The sequence below is a fragment of the Tachysurus fulvidraco genome, chromosome 4, assembly GCF_022655615.1.
Source record: "Tachysurus fulvidraco isolate hzauxx_2018 chromosome 4, HZAU_PFXX_2.0, whole genome shotgun sequence".
NCBI lineage: Eukaryota > Metazoa > Chordata > Actinopteri > Siluriformes > Bagridae > Tachysurus > Tachysurus fulvidraco.
The window spans coordinates 21,675,820-21,693,620 of NC_062521.1; positions in this window are offsets into that span (position 1 = coordinate 21,675,820).

The following is a 17,801-nucleotide window of genomic DNA, read 5'->3' on the forward strand; positions in this document are numbered from 1 at the left end:
AACAAATGAGCACATCATGATTAGGCAATTTTATTCTCTCTATGTCCTTCCACAATAAGACTTTCAAGGATACAGATCTGGGCTTTGAGTAGGTCATTCGAAAATAATCCAATTGCTTTAATTTAGATTTGTGCTTTGTGTTATTTTCACACTGACAATGAAATGTTTCTTCATCTTCTGCTGTGTAACAGATGCATGCAGGTTTTGAGCCACAGCAGATTGGCATTTGGAGCTAAAGCTTGTCTTAAAGCCCCTCTCCTTGCTAAAGAGAAGAGGCACCAGAACATGATGATAACATCACCATGCTTCAATGTAGGTACAATGTTCTATGAGTGTTAAGCAGTCTTGTTTGCCCCACACATACATTTAGAGTTATGCACAAAAAGTTATACGTTTCGCTCCTCAGACCTTAAAATGTTTTGCCACATGGTTTGGGCTGAACAAACATTTTGAAACCCTTTTGTACCCTTGTCCTGATATATAGCTTTTGCCACATGGCAGACTCAGTGTTTGGATTCAAATGCGGGGCACCTATATATCTAAGTCAGATAAAATTAAATAATACAATCACATAAACTGGAATCTCAAAAATATTGAAACAAGCAAACATAGGACATACCCTTTGTATTTTTGTTTTTTGTTTGTTGCAATATTTTTGAGAATCCTGTTTTTTTTTTACAGTCATTATCCAAAACAGCCGCCATTAACATGACTCAAACAGGCCAGAACCAAACAGGAGCAAAACGGTATAATCAGAGGTAATCAGGGTCAAAGATCGGAAAACAGGCCAAGTCCAAATAAAAACGGAAGTTCACAGGAAATCAAACATGGCTTAATAATGGTACAGACCACAGTACCGATTCGTATGACTGGCAAACTGAGAGTATACTAAAAACAATGTGCTTAAACGAGTGAGTAACAAATACATGAAATAATAAACAGGTGCAAATATTTATGTCTGGTGACTGTTAACATGGGACTGCTGGTGGTTTATGTGAGTTGGAGCCCACGGTAGCCATATTTATTGTCCGTGGACGTTCTGTGAGCCATGACGTTACGCACTGTGAGAGCTTTCAACATTGAGATCCTGTACTTGCTGTGTAAGCTCTTTGCAAATAGCTTCAGCAATCATATAGATCTAAAACGGATGTCCTGAAAATCCTAGAGAAACAGCTGACCTTTATTTGGGGTTATTCAGAATCACTTCAGTGAATCAGAATCAGAATCACTTCACTGAATCCGAATCACTTCACTGGTGTATTATGAATCCTTTTGAAACAGATTGCTTCATTCTGAGCACAAGCACATTCCCCATTATAAAAAGGATGGGCACATTGATGCAGCTAAGTTTAGGTTCAGGTTGGACATGATTCATCTTGCATTTATTTTTCAACATAACAAAATCCTGCTCTTTTAACAGAGACATGTAGACATTTTTTGTCCACTGTAGAGGATCAGCTGGGAGGTTTTTGGTCACAGTCATGCTCAATACTCCACTATATGTGTATTGGTAATTCCTTTATACATGACTCCTATTCATGATTGGTTCCACTGCGAGTCTAAAAGGCGAAACTAAATGAAATGGATTATAGTGTTCATTCTTTTAAAATGCTCATTCAGTCATTTGGAGGAGCCAGAGCTGTTTGATAATCCAGCAAACCCAGGCGCGAGTATGTCATGATTGAAGAGTCAATTAATTCAACCTGACTGAGAATTCATATGTTTGACAGTGATACAATGACACCATCTGCTTGCAGGGGAGCACTGCTTCTCTCAACCTTATTGACACAATGGGAACACAGCACACTTGGCAGAATCAGCACAGGGATTTGTTCTGGAAACTAAAGATAATTGCAGCACAGCACACACAGAGTGAGGCTCCTTAAACTGTCCCATCTCCAGCTGGATGTGTGTGAATGCTATGCTTTGTTTGGGAACAAGTTCTGCATTTGAGGAAGGAGAAAAATGTTTTTCTTATTATATATTTTTTTTATTTTTTGTTATTATATCGTAATAAGAAAGCTCATTGAATTCAGCTCAGATGGGTAGTTCATGTTTTTATTTCTCTTGTTCCATACAAGTCTGAATTTGATAAATATTTCTCTCTTTCACTGATTTAGCCTTTGGTTCAGGGTTGGGGTTTGACTGAAAACTGAAAAAAAAAAAGATACAAAAAAATAAAAACCTCACAGGATGGGCAGAATATCTACGAATTTTTTGCCAGCTGCTGTGAAAAGACTGAGAGAGAGAAAAAGTAGCCAAGCATTATCACAGCAATTTTGTTTCTGTGCTAGAGACCAGAAAGAAAGTCCCAGTTATAGCCAATTAGCAACACCTGTAACCCTCAGCTGCTCATCTTTACGCCTCTGTGATCTATTTGATATGTAGATATGTTTAGAATGATGAGTCTTTTGTAGATGAGTCACTGAGGTCAATGAATCTGTATCCATTACTGCCTTGGACAGAGCCATTCCATTCATGTGTAGATTTAGGTGAAATATTTAATGTTCATGACCATTTGAGACGTTCATCGATTTTGTAAGTCGTGTTTACTATCACGAGCCTACTTTTGTGCTCCATGAGCCGACAAATCTTTTCAGTCATATCCAGGATTCATTCATGTGTCATTTACTAAATCAGTATTTGAGTCAGTAAGTTTTTTTTAAGTCATGACCAAGATTCATCATTTGTCATTAAGTCAATCAGTATTTGAGTTAGTAAATTGTTTTAGTCATATCATTTATCATGAACCAGCGAGTGGTTGAGTCAGTAAATCATTTTGCTTCTGGACAAAATTGGCTCATTTGTCATTTAGCGAATCAGTGTCTGAGTCGGTGAATCTTTTCTGGTCATGACTGAAATTTACTTATTTTTCTCGTCGCAAATGAATTTCAGTTCAATTCAGTTTTTTTCATATCTCGCTATTCACAGTGGACATAGTCACAAAGCATCTTTTCAGAAATATAATTTTTTTTTAATTATTACAAAGTTGAACATTGTAATTTATATTTATCCCTAATAAGAAAGACAGAGGCTATTGTGGTGAGTATAAAAAAAAAACCCTGAGCTTATTTGAGCGGGACCTTAAGGTTGTTCAGTCAGCGAATCATGACCACGTTTTACTTGTAAATGAAAAACTCATTGTTTGATTCATTGAATTATGTTGGTCATGACTGCAATTTACTCATTCACTTGATCATTGAATCTTTTCAGTCGTGTTTCAGATTTGCTTATCTGTCTAGACAATAGTGACGATCGCTTAAGTACAAGTTTATAGTAGCTACTTCCACTTTTACTTAAAGCTCTTTACTTTGACTCATGTGTCAAGTTTGTTTGCTTTTTCACCGTCGCCAGTAACCTAGGTAATATAATATAAAATGATATGATTACATGATAAGCATAAGCAGTGATAGAGTGGACACCAACCACAGTTGCTTGTAGTTTAGAAGGTTAATGACCATCTGAACCTGAAAGGTTTCACATCGGCTGCCACGTTAAAAGAGCACGGTGATTGAAAATCCACAGAGCAACAAGATGATTTGATCCTAATGAAAAGAGCTTGTTTTATGTACTGGTAAACCATCAACTGGCAGCTTGGTGAGAATGATTACTGTGTGTTATTAGGCTCCTGTGGAGGCAGTCAGAGGAGAGCAACGTCCTCTCTGTCCTTTCCAACAGACCAGAGCAGATGATCAGCCTCGAGGCCTCTTACTGGACACAGCTGTCCAAAGACTCTCATAAGGTCAGTGAAGCCATAATATCATACACTGTTCATCACCTGGATTTTGTAGTTTTGTGGATTTTTTGTTGCATGAATATACATTATTTTTGCTGTCTCCAACAACAATTCTCAACATTGGTAAGTGTTTTTGCAGTCCTGGCTCAGCAGCTTGTGCTACTGATCAGAAGGTCATGAGTTCAAGCTCCAGTACTGCCAAGCTGCGACTGTTGGGCCTTGGAGTGAGACCCGTGGCCTTCTCTGCTCCTGCGGTGCTGCATCTCTGACCCCAGCTTCTTAACAAGCTAGGATCTGTGAAGAAACGAATTTCGCTCCACTGTATACATGACAACAAAGGCTTACTTCTAAGTTCTCCAAACTGACGTGTGTATCTATGCAACCCTTTTGTTTTTAAAGTGACAGATTCAGCCAAAATCTTCGTTTTTATTTAACTAGATATTAAACCTGATCTAAAAGATTTTTAGTACTCAGTGGGTTGTATATATACAATTATATATAACAATATAATCAATCAATATAATATCGTAATTAATTGAGTAACTATACACTTTTCTGACATTGTGAAATCCTTGTGTGTGTTGATCTTTAACATTGCTAAATATTAAACAATTTTGTACTTGATTTTTTTTTTTTTTCAACTTTTTTGGTCGATTTTACTTATGAATATTTTTTGTAAGAATATAAAAATAAAGTACATCATTATATGCAACACGACTGTATTGTGGCCAGTTTGTGAGTATTATATCATGTATCATAGAAATACCTTCTTGTCATATCACCCACCCTTAATACTGTAGTTCTATTTAATTTTATTCAGTTCCTCTTGTATAAAGCTTTTCTACAGTCTACATTGATATCAATGTATATCAAATGATATCAAAATCAGTCTACAAAGATATCAATTCAGATGAATTCTAAATTTTATATTTAAATTGATCTCTATATTTTTGTGGTACTCATATTGTAGAGGAAGAAGGCATTTTGGAAAGAGGCCCATCATCATCATCAGCTATGTGAAATACGTGGGTCAGAGTGATCAACTAGTTAAAAAGTCATGAAATAACAGTATACAGTTACTGATGTCTACCGATGCAGTAAATTAGTAAATAGAATATTACTAACATTTCAGTCAACATGCTGATGATTTCCTAATAATTCTTAATTTTCATTAAAATGACAGCGAGATGCAGTATAATGCCCTTCAAGAGTAAAGCGTAGACATGAAGTGCCCATGTCTGAGTGCTCGGTGCTGAGCGGAACTGAAGCACTCTCTCTAACGTGCAGGTCTGCACTCATTTCCTTGCTTCGCATTCAGAAATCTTCAAGCACCATGCGCTCATTTTTAATGATCCTGCTTCCTAATACTGTTTTTGCACTCTGTATTAAAGATGTTGTTTAAACTCTGTAAGATGTTTTATCAGGTTACTTTGTATTGTTGGAAAAAGGCTGTAGTTCCTCCTCTTGATCTTTTCCCAGAGCACAGTTTGCATTCTGCTTTGCTTTGATTGCCATCATTTATCATGAAGCACATCCAGATTGCTGTCGTTTCTTGTCGTCGGTTCATTAGTGTGACAGCGTACACTAGGCTTACATCGCACAGTATCACATAGAATCTGATGCTTGTATCGGTAGCAGTCCATCCTGACCTTACATCGAGCCAACCGAGTGCAGGTCATTTCTCACATCTCTTCAAGCGTGCTTAGCCGTAGCACCGAGAGCAAATAGGGTCGTAATAGTTTATGGCTCTGTTTACTGTAATTCATTTAACAAAAACAAGAAAGGGAAATGTATTCTGCCTTAAAAGCACACTTTGTTCTGTTTGTGCACTGTATGTTGTTAGATATATCATAGCAAAATATCTCCAATCAAGTTCATTACTTTTTTAAAAACAAATTCTGGAGGACTTCATGCGCTGTGAACAACATTCCAGTTAATGCACATAATCCATCACTGTCTTTTTTGTGTGTTTTTAAAAGGTTAGTGTTAATTATTTATTACTGCATAGTACTAATTATTGAAAGGGTTTTATCTTTGTTAGTTATTAAAGGATCGTATAGTGCATGTACACTTCCCTAAGAAACACAGTGTACACCAGTTTAATTATGCAGTGTCTGAAAACAACGCTGCTGTTCCACAAAATACAGTGTAAATTAGCCTCAAAGGCACAACAGTGGTCCTTGTGGTCCTGTTATATTCCTTAATGATGTTCTTCTACAGGTATGTAGAAAATACTTTAAATGTTTGTGTTGTAAAAATATTCAGGTTAGTACACTGTTTATGAGACTGCAAGGCTACTTCGGTTTGTGCATCGACTTTAAAACAGGAAGACAGTGAATGATTGAATTTTAGCTTAAAAAGTTAATAATAAGAGTTTTGCCCCCCACACCAGACTCTTTTTCTTCTATGTACAATTGATTTTTCTTCTTTGCCCTTCACCACTAACCATGTTGACATGCAGTCTAATAATCAAAGAATAATCTGAGTATTTGCTCCAGATTTAAACATTCACAATACTGCAACTAAATAAATTCCAACTCAGCTTAATTATTAATTTACTGAATGAGGCAGATAATCATTTTTAATGTTTTTAATGGGTGGGGTGTTGGGGTGGCGTTGTCATGGCTCGGTTAAGACTAAGTTATTGATCGGAAGGTTGTGGGTTCAAACCCCAGCACTTCCAAGCTGCCACTGTTGGCCCCTGAGAAAGGCTCTTAATCCTGTCTGCTCCAGGGGCACTGTATTATAGCTGCCCTTGAACGCTGACCACTGAGAGATGGGATATGTGAAGAAAAGCATTTCACTGTGTTGTTGTAAGGTGTTGTTTCACCTTAGATGTGTAGAAGTGTTATACCAATATACAGTATAGTGCATGCATTTTATTTATTTCATTTATTTGCAACAACCTGAGCGTCCTTGCTTTTGAAGGCTTACTAATTATGAAACGCTGGGCAACTTTACTGCCGTCGCACGCCTCTTCTCGCTGTCTGTTTCTTAATCACACAAGGTTTTTGCAGGATGGAACCTCTGTAAAGCTCATTAAAAAACAGCCAGAGTGACTAAAAACTGAACATGCTGACTTGCTCCTCATTGTTCTGGTAAAAAAGACAAAAAAACTATGTATCAGATTACACATACTGTAACATGCATAGTAATGGAGATTGCAATGGAGAATGGACCAGACTGCAGTCACAATCAATTCAGTGTCACTTTCAAACTGCAGGAGGACTCTGTTAACATTTTCCAAACCCTTATGTCTCTGATTCTCTAGTATCAGAAGCACACACTACCATGTCAGTGCTATGATGAAAATGTTCCACTAGCCTATAACCCGCTCTTGTGTTGGTCTTTATCCATTGATGGATGGGGGAGAGGGAGCTGAGAAAATGTTCATAGCAACATAAAAACCAGTAAATTGTTAACTAGAAGGTACAGATATAGTATGTGGGAAGGTTACCTGATAAATCGTTCCTCTGGGTATATTTCACTGTCATACAGTAGTATCTCATTATACTTGTATTTCTGGGTTCTGGGTAAATATGTGGTGTATGTACTGTAGAAGATTTAGGACGTCAATTCCTCCAATAAACATTTGGTTTAGTCGTTTCTCCATTAACAAGCATGTGGCGTGATTTCACAAGTTGTCACTGGGCAAGATCTTAGTGCAGTGGTGGCTGAGTGGTGAAGAGCTCTGGGTTGTTGATCAGAAGGTCAGGTTTCAAGCCCAAGCATCGCCAACTGTTACTCTCAGATCCTTATGCAAGGTCATTAACCCTCTGGACTGATGTGTTGTGTGTCGTATCCTGCACTCTGACACCAAAGTCCTAAAAATGATATATATATATAATTTCACTGTATCTGTGACAAATAAATAAAGACTTCTCCATTTAAAATAATAAATTCCTTTACATCATTAAAATGCATTAAAATGCAAATGTCATGGTCTGGACTTTATTAGCATTAAATATGTAGTTAATAAAAGATTGCTACTTGAAGATAGTGTGGATGTTTAAATCAGCAGGATGACCAGCATGTCAGATGTGATCATAGCACTATCATTGCCAGTTTGTAATTATTATAGTGTGCACTAGAGCCTGCTGGTTTCTAATAAACAGCATGTAAAGCAGAGCCAAATGCCAGCATGTCCTTTCATTAGACACTGGGGCGTAGCATTGGCACCCTGGCCAGATGTCACAGATGCTCCTTCCGTCACTGCACGGCGGCCTCGCTGCATGCTCGGTTCTGCTCCTCGTCTGCTCACTACATCTACAGAACTGAAGCATTACTGCATGGCACCAAAGAGAAATGATATGCCATCTGTGATGATGGATGATCACCTATCACACGCATTTTGTTCTTACAGATACAAGAAAAACATTTCAAAGCGAGGGAGATGTTAAGTTATTTTAAAAGTTACAGATATTTGATGTTTCAGAGAGACAATGAAGTGTACTGCTGGAAGAAAGAAAATAAATGAGGCAGAGAGAATAAAATAGTAAAAAAAAAAAAAAAAAGCTAAAGTGTTTATTATTATTATTATTATACATATATCATGTGTTTTTTTGTTTGTTGTTGTTGTTGTTGTTGTTTTAGTACTGATAAAACATAAAAGTTCTGATCAACCTACTATCGGTTCAACAACAATAATAAGCTCAGTGTTTTCACTAAAGTTCAATTTTATTTTTAAATGTGTAATGTAGGCAAAACATTTAATTTAATCTGTAGTCTTGGCATTTGCATCTCATTGCCCACAGGTTTTCTGATGTCTAATAAAGGTTAATGCTAAAATCCTTGTTATTAATAAACTGGCCATGTTTATCAAACAGGTCATGTCTCTACACTTTGCAGCGAATAGACGTTACGTTCTACATGCTTACACTATCATACGCACTGCTAAAGTTCTCTAGATGTGCGCCAGAGTGTATTCCAGCAAGCCAAACAGAAACAAGTTTAATCGGCCGAATGCACGTCACACTATGCCATTTCAACTGATTTCAAATAAACCTCACTTATCTGTTTTTAATAATTAACAGTTCCTGGGCTGCTAAACAAATCACAGTTGTTCTCAGCGCCTCAATCTAAAACACATGAATAGTAATCCCATCATATTTCAGCAAGAAGTCGTTTTTCTGTTTGTTTTACTGATTAAAGAAGTGAAGGAGACGCATTGCCCTACGGAAAACAGATGTAAATATTGATCTTTCAGATGAGAGGGAGTAAACGGTGAACTTGAGAACAGCAAACACTCGCTCTTCCCAAGCTGAAGCAAAGAACTGAGTCAACTCTCTTTTGTTTAAACAGCCATCAGTGGTGGATGAGCTCGAATCTCTCATCACCTAGAGTTAAAGAGCACAGGAGCTCTACAGTGCCATGTTTTGTCTAACTCTTTCATGTTTTTTTAGATGATTATCTTTTTTTTTTGTTCGAATATATACAAGATATAGAAGTGGATGTGAGGATGACAGCTCAAACAAGCTTCATTTTTGTTCATCACTAAGATCGTTTGGATGCTCAAGGCTCAGTTGCGGCTCCTTTTTTGGACATAAATAGAATTGACATTAATTGTATCAGCCCACGTATAACGACACTGTTCTCATTCTACATCTTCAAGTTGTTGTGAACTATTTCCTGTCAATTAATTAAGAAATAAAACATGACACATTGTGCTGTTATATGAAAATAATCAATGATGTGGTGGTGTTTCTGAACCCCTTTCCCTCCCATTTTCTGTCTAACTTGCCAATTCCCTCCCACCAGCCAGCTCGCCCCATCACACAATAGCTAGCAACCAGGGCAGTGCTATCATATCTCATCTGAGACATGAGAATCCAGCTACATGCTGCTATCTCCAGGTAGTGTAAAACACTGCAAGGAGATCTGCCCTCTTCCACATTCATAAGCTCAAAGATACATACAATTGGCTTATAGCTATGATTGGCTGTGGTATTTTCCGGATTTAAACTAATCAGCACAGTTTCATGTCAACCTACCATGCATGTCTTTGGACCGGGGAGGAAACCGGAGTACCCAGAGGAAACCCCCGAGGCACGGGGAGAACATGCAAACTCCACACACACAAGGCGGATGCGGGAATCGAACCCCGACCCTGGAGGTGTGAGGCAAACGTGCTAAACACTAAGCCACCATGCCCCCCTGTAAATAGCACAATACTATACAGATTTTTCCCAAAATAAAAAAAAGGATAAAAATCAGTACCAAAGCAAATAACAAACTATAAAATGTATGAATAGATTTTGTACTAGGAGTTGACATTTACATGGTCTGGTATGTAGCCTACATACAAAAAGATGGCATCCCCACATCTGAGATCTGAGATGATTCACATCCTCCACACAGAATATATAAAGATGTTGCAGCTGATTATAAAAGGCTAAGGCTGGGCAAACAAAGCATTAGAGAACATTTGTATTACATTCAGAGAGTGCAAATTAATCTTTGGTAAAAAAAAAAAAGGAAAAAAAAAAGAGCCTGTAAAACTTAACACAATAAATGCCTAGTGGCTATAAATATTTTTTTTTTTAAAGATACACACACATTTGTATGAAACTTAACAAATGGCCTACATCAGGCATTTTGCTACACTTGATATTAATTTGTTAAAAATGTAATGATGAACTTCTTTGTTTACAGCAAATCAACAATTCAATTAGTTACTTAATTTAATTGAGCACTGATTGCCCTTGTGAGAAAAATTTTCCACATTTATGATAAAGCTAAAACCTTTTTGATAACAAAATCAATTCATAAATACGAATAAGAATTTTATATAAATGCATTACTGGCTCATTCCTCCATCAGACAAAATCCTTTCTCACGGCTGACCTTGAGCTTTCCACCTCATCTAACACACAGATTCTCAGCTTAGTCCACAGGGAGCTCTGCTAGTCCACATATTTGCTCTGTTCCAGCTCCCTTTACACCTTACACACTGTACCTAGTCAAAGTCATATTCATTCTTTCATGCGAAACATGTTAATGGAAAAGTTTTTTTTTTTTTTGGTACCACGGTGCTACAAAGGTGAAACCAATAGGAGACACATTTTCAATACTTAGAACAAATAAACACCACCTCTATAATAATAAGGATATATTTTACGTAATTAAATTTAAAGAAAAATAAACAATTCAATCTTTGTACTGTTGGTGTATCACATTACTTTGAAACAGAAACTTAAAAATAAATATTAAGAAATACTTAAAAACAGAAAGAACTTTTGAAATAAAAAAAACTGCCAGTTCTTCACATGATCCATACTTGTTTCTGAACGGTGATTTCACACTTAAAGCATAGAAAGTTAAAAACAAAACAAAACAAAAAAAAAACAGTAATATCTAGTTATTATTGTCAAAAGCTAAAGAATAATACTTCAGTCTCATAGAAAACTCATCTCTCACTGCATCCCACAGCACTCCTCTATTTCTCAATCAGATGTCCTGTGAACTTCTGGCAGTCTTAAACAAAGCTTCGACAGCCGTATCTGTGAATGCATCCGGTTAGACAATGGTGTGATGCTCTCAAAATTCAAGTAATGAATTTGAATCCCTAATTTTCTATTTCCATAAGCTACACTGTATTCTCACTGAATTCCCCAATTAATGTACACCTCTGCATTATCTGTTATCTTTCAGGATTTAGTCAAATAAAATTTAGAAGCAATCATTCTACACTATTATTCTATAGGATATTTCCATAGCATACAGTAGTTGCACAGAATATGTTGACAGTATATTTCTATAGTATAGTTCTACAGCATGGTTGTACATTATAGTTAACAGGGTAATTCTCTAGTACATTTACATTTACAGCATTTGACAGACACCTTTTGTATAAATGAGCTTTGAAGTCTCTATCAATGAATCCATCAATTCTGGTTCACTAGGTCACAGACCAAGGAAACGTCAGCCTAAAACTCTGTTAGAAGGAAATAAAGCACAGTTTTTTGTTAAATGCCTAACATTCAGGAATAAATTTATTACAACCCACATGAAATAAGCATTAGGTTAAGTATTTCAGGAAGGGGACATCATTTGAAGACTGCCAGTGACTCACCATAGTATAGTTCTACAGTTTACTTTTGCATAAGTGAGTAGAATTATTTGACAGTATAGTTCCATAGAATAGTAGTACAGTATAATTTAATTATAGATCTATAGAATTGCTCTAAAGTATCGCTCTATAATATCACTCTACAGTATAGTTCTACAGTATAAATCTACAGTATTGTTCCACAGTAGAGCTCTACAGTATCACTCTACAGTATAGCTCTATAGTCAAGTTCTACAGTATAGTTCTATAATATCACCCTACAGTATAGTTCTACAGTATAAATCTATAGTATCGCTCTACAGTATAGCTCTATAGTCAAGTTCTACAGTATAGTTCCTTAATCAAGATCTACAGTATAGTTATATTGTATCACTCTACAGAATAGTTCTACACTTATAGATATATAGTATCACGTTACAGCATAGTTCTATAGTCAAGTGTTACACTATCGATCAATAGTCACATTTTACAGTATAGTTCAATAGTAACATTCTACAGTATAGTTCTATAGTATCACTTAAGAGAACAGCTCTTTAGTCAAGTTATGAAGAATTGCTCTATAGTATCACTCTACAGAACATCTCTATAGTCACATTCTACAGTATAATTCTATAGTATCACTCAACAAAATAGTTCTATAGTCAAGTTATGAAGAATTGTTCTATAGTATCACTCTACGGTATAGTTTTATACTCAAGTTCTACATTATTATTGAAAAATCAAACGTTGTAAGAAAAAACATTTGTACTCATTTTTAGGTTTAAGACATCTGTTTATTTTATTTTCTAATATACTTTCCTTTATCAAGTTATATTCACATTATCACATTTTATTACCCTATGTATTTTATATTCTTTTTAGTACCTACAATTTCATTAAAAAATTAGTTAATCTATTGGTATTTCGCGTCTTTATACCAAAAAGGCATCATACCAAAAAATACACCGTTCTTTATTATTTGTAGGTTATTAGCTAGAACATAAGATATTTCAGGATAATTTAGTTAGAATCGGTTGGTACTTACCATACTGTATTTCCACTCAAAACAATCATCATGCTTATTTGTATGTATACTGCATACTTACTCGAAATTCTCTGGCTTAACACATTGCTTTGAATATATTTTTCTCTTAAGCAACATAGTGCAGGCTACGGCTGTTTTTCACACCTTTATCCGCTACTATGGAAATTAATTTGCATCCGATCAGATCTCTTGGGGGTAAATATTCAGACCTTTATCTAACATCAGCCCAACTTCACATAAGTTTTAATGGAACTGCCCTTTTGCCAAAGTTTTCAGTGAGATAGAATGTAGATATGAAATGATTAGATGAAATGATGAGATAAAGAGTATTGAAATGCAGCACATGACACTGCATGCACTAAAAACACAATGAATAACCATGAGATTTACCTTTTTACTTAACATAGGGTCCATTAAATTATGTCAACTGACTGTAAATTCCTTTTTCATTCTTTAAATATATTTAAACATATTGTGTACATTAACATGTTTTTAAAAAAGTGGGGTTTGCTTTTATACTGCAAGCAAACTCAATAAATTTACAGCCTTGCAAATCAGTCATAAGTTTGTAGATGTAGCTCTGTGTATAAACTTAAACAATTATATCAAACTCCAAAGCAAGCTCATCATCGCAAGTTCAACAAATACAGTTAAGGTCACTGATATTTAAAATGTCTTCCATCAGCAATAACTAAAGTCATTACTGGAGGTTTAGTCGGAACTCCAGGATAAGCACAGATTTCTAACAGTCGATGCACCAAACCAGCAGAAACACAGAGCCATACAAAAGAAATGCCTTAAAACACTAAGACCCATGAACTGAATCTGCAGCAGAACTAGTGAGTGGAGCAGAGGGACTCATTACAAAGAACTCCCACCGACAAGCAGATCAGTGTGTGAAATAGTGTGTACCAGGTATCCGTTTGTCCTTCACCAGGCCTTGGATTCGCACAAGCTACTGTTTCAGTGTCAGAGCCGGCCGACTCGTTTTTGCTCTATTTCAGCCCTGCCACAGCTGAGTGAAAGCTTTAGCATAGCTGGAGTTGAGCCTAATGGCTAAGGACTGCTGTGTCAAGACTTAGGAAGCACATCAATTCCTGAGAGATGAGAGGACCACATAAAGATTTTTAGCAGATCTTCATGGTGTGAGATTCCCTCAGAATCCTGTTATGGCCCGTCACAGAGGTGCCAATGCTACGAAAAAGAAAATCCAGGCAACAGAATAAAGAGAATTTTACCAGAAATCCCCTGGTGTATATCAGCAGATGGGACAGCACCCTGCTAACAACACAAATTATAAAACATGTATTTGTTTATACTAGTAGAAACAAAGGAGTCCATCACATCTTGTGTCCGTTCCCCTTCAGCAAACAGAGACTGGAGTACTTGCTAGCAGGACAAAGACTCTTGGTTGGATAAACAATACTCCATAAGTCGTAGTTTTCAGAAACTTTTTTCAGAAGTTTGCTTTCCCCATGCATCTTCAAATAAAGGCTTACCTTCTCAGGAAATATAAAATACAACAATTAAACATTGCTTGTTTAGACCGCTATCAGAGGTACATTAATTTTCAAATTGACTAAAAAAAAATTATAACAAAAGAAATGAGACAGACATGTCTGAAGAATATTTCCATGGGCATGGTTTCCAACAAGAACCCCTGCCACTTTGAAGGTTAGCTTAAAGTCACAGGGCTGTGTTTCATGCTTCAACTATTTATCATTCAGATTACAACAGCTGGGTGAAACAGTAGACCGGCCCTATTTAATAAAACCCCATGTGACCTCCGTCTAATGTCCAAAGAGGTGGGGATGATAGGAAACCACACTCATGAAAATTTTTCTTAAATGTGGAAAATTCTTAAATAGATGCAATAAAGACTTGTACTAACAAGTACTAAATTGTACCAACTGTAATAATCTAATAGATTTAAAATATATATACGTATATACAGTATATAAACATAAAAATTTTCTCTCACATTCTCACACTGTTCATAGACCTATCAAAGAGGTAAAGAAAAACAATGCTGCAGTTTAGATGCCAGAAGTGGATCATTTATATCATATAAAAACATTTCGATTCACTCAAATAGTTATATATTTTATGTGTTGGATGCTAATGTACAATAGGTTGTGATTTAATGACATATTTTTAGGGTTAGGGTTAGGGTTAGGTTTTGGGTTAGTGTTGGACAGTCCCACTTCTAAAACCAAAAAATACACAGTTAATGTTACAATAAACAGCCATTTGTTATCAGGTCTGGTTATCTTACAACACACAGCATTAAAATTCTGAAGCACGGCACATCAGCTTTGGACATTAATGAATGATTAATGATCTGACGGTGACTGGCAGATGGATGACACCTAAGCAATTTGCTGCATTTTTACACTGCCGGTTTCAAGGATCAGACTCAATGGGAACATTAGTCTGATTTAAGCTTACTTTCCAAGAACACTGTCCAAATGTCATCTTACTTTATTATTTATAATGCTTATAATTTATTTAACTAATTTTATCTCAGGTCAAAAGTAGCTTCTGAAAGGCAAAAGAAAATACTTAGTCCAAAAGAACAACAAATCTAAAGGTGTAATAAGTGCTTCAGTGCTTTCTTGGTTATTCAGTTTGCTGAAGACTTTTTCCCACTGTGACTAGAACAAAGACATACTGGGAACAACTCCATGTCTGTACAAGTACTAATAATTTGCCAATTATATTAAATTATGACTAAACTTCACTCTGAGATTCAAGGTATATTTTAATTAGCCTGAAAACATCTATTCTATCTTAATTTTTTTTTAATTAAAATTTAAAATGAAAATTAAAAAATTAATGGGTTGCATAAAACCCATTTTAGATGACAAAAAGCAAACTTTAGTATGTTTATGCATTTACATTTAATCAGCTGGAACATACACATGAGGGACGATGCATTGCAGGCTTTGCAGATGAGGGTTAATGGAGTTTGCCTGAAGTCACACTGCTAGCTGTCCGCTAGTTCTAGCACTTACAACAACCACTGACAAATTGGTGTGTCATCTTGAGAAAAAAACTGTTTGTGAATGAATTCTGCCGGGAATAAAATATCCAGAAACAGATATAAATGTGTGTGTTTTGAACGCTGTAAATAATTTTACCTCAGGTGATGAGAGAGACTGATATAGATGAGGATGATAATCTAAGTGAAATCTCATTTCCATTGTACACTTCACCAAAATAATGACCAGTAGCATTATAAATGTTATAATAATATTTTGTTATTTTAAATATAGAGGAGGATCTTTCAGTGAAGTCAAAATGTACTCTTTTAGCTCTTTTTACCAGAGGCCAAATAACAGAATTAGCACCTGTTTTAGGGTGTCATTGTTCAGCATTGAATTTCTTTATCATTTCACACTCCACAATGGATAATAGCTCATATCAAAGTAGACATTTAGAGATGTTAAAATTCTAAGTATTTTTTTTTACCTACAGTAATATTTTATCATAGATAAATTACAAAGATATAAAGGGTTAAATGCTAGGGTTAAACCTTTTCACTCTTTGACCCATAGAACCATTTACCTCAAAGACCTCATTTACAATTGTGAAGAATTTTTCTTTGTTCTTTTACTTATTTTTATTAACATTTCACAAATTTTCAATGAATCATTAATATCAGCCAGATGCCCCTTTTCCTGACAGATTTGTCTGCATTTGTATGCAGTGTTCCTGAAAATCTGGGGGGGAAATGTACTTGCAAATCTTTCAAGCACAGAAAGCAGTGCGCTTATCTACACTGACATTTAAGAAGGAATGAAATAGTTTTCGCTTGAGTTCATAAGTGGTGGTAATATTGGGAAACACACTCAGGTGAATTCAAGTCAAACCTCCACTATATATTGATAAATCATTAAAAAAAGACCCATCAAACAGGGAATTGTTAAGAAACACTATTCCATAAGAAGGCACTGGTATTGGCAGACCCATGGTTCAGCACAGATAGCATTGGATTATTACTTCCTCAGCTGTGCTGCTTTTGTTGGTGTGTGTGAATTCCCAGAGGGCGAGTGCTGTAAGCTGCTGAAGTCGATTACGTGCTCGTGTTGACCTCACCTTATCAATGTGGCAAGCCCTGCAGCACTGTTGGCCTGCCTTTGTCTCCTGAGAAAACACTGCACCTCAATTTTCAGTGTGGAATGAAAAGAAAATGTACGGGAATGCAACGAGAGACACTTTGACATTTGCCAGTGTTTTCTCTCTCCATTTGTTCATAGATTTTAGCAGCTCTCTGTGGTGCGTGTTCCTTCAGCTATTTTCAGGTTCATCAGAACGTTGACAGTCTCTGAATGTGTGACCCAGTGACATCTGGACCTCTGATGAATCAGTTGGTTTGTCTAAAGAATGACATCTGCTCATCCTTTGGATCTCACATCAGATCTTAAGCTTGTTATAGCTCTGAAAGGCTTTCAAGAAAACAGTGAAAAAAGTAAAACTCTAACCTGAGAGACACAATCATAAAAAGAAATAATACTCCCATGCAGAGCTTTGCTGTCCTGATTTGTCCTTGATCACAAGGCGTAGGTTAAAAGCCAAACAAATAAGTAAAAGTGCTGTCTGTCACCTTGAATCTTTAATCTCCATGTTTTTTGGGTTGAAAGGAGAGTTTCTTTCATCTTTACAGTTTCTTTATAGAGTCAGCTTTGAATTTCTGCCGTGAGAAATAAAAGGTTAAACAGACGTCGTATGCTGCTACTTCAGCTTCCCATACTAATAATTATAAGGGTGAAATGTTCTCCTCTGTGCCTTTGTTCCTTTAATAGAAATGCCCCAAAAAATTGTAGCAAATTTCTTAAGCTACAGACTCACTTTAAAAAGACTATTTTTTTATATGCTATAGGAAGACATTATATATATATATATATATATATATATATATATATATATATATATATATATATATATATATATATATATATATATATATATAT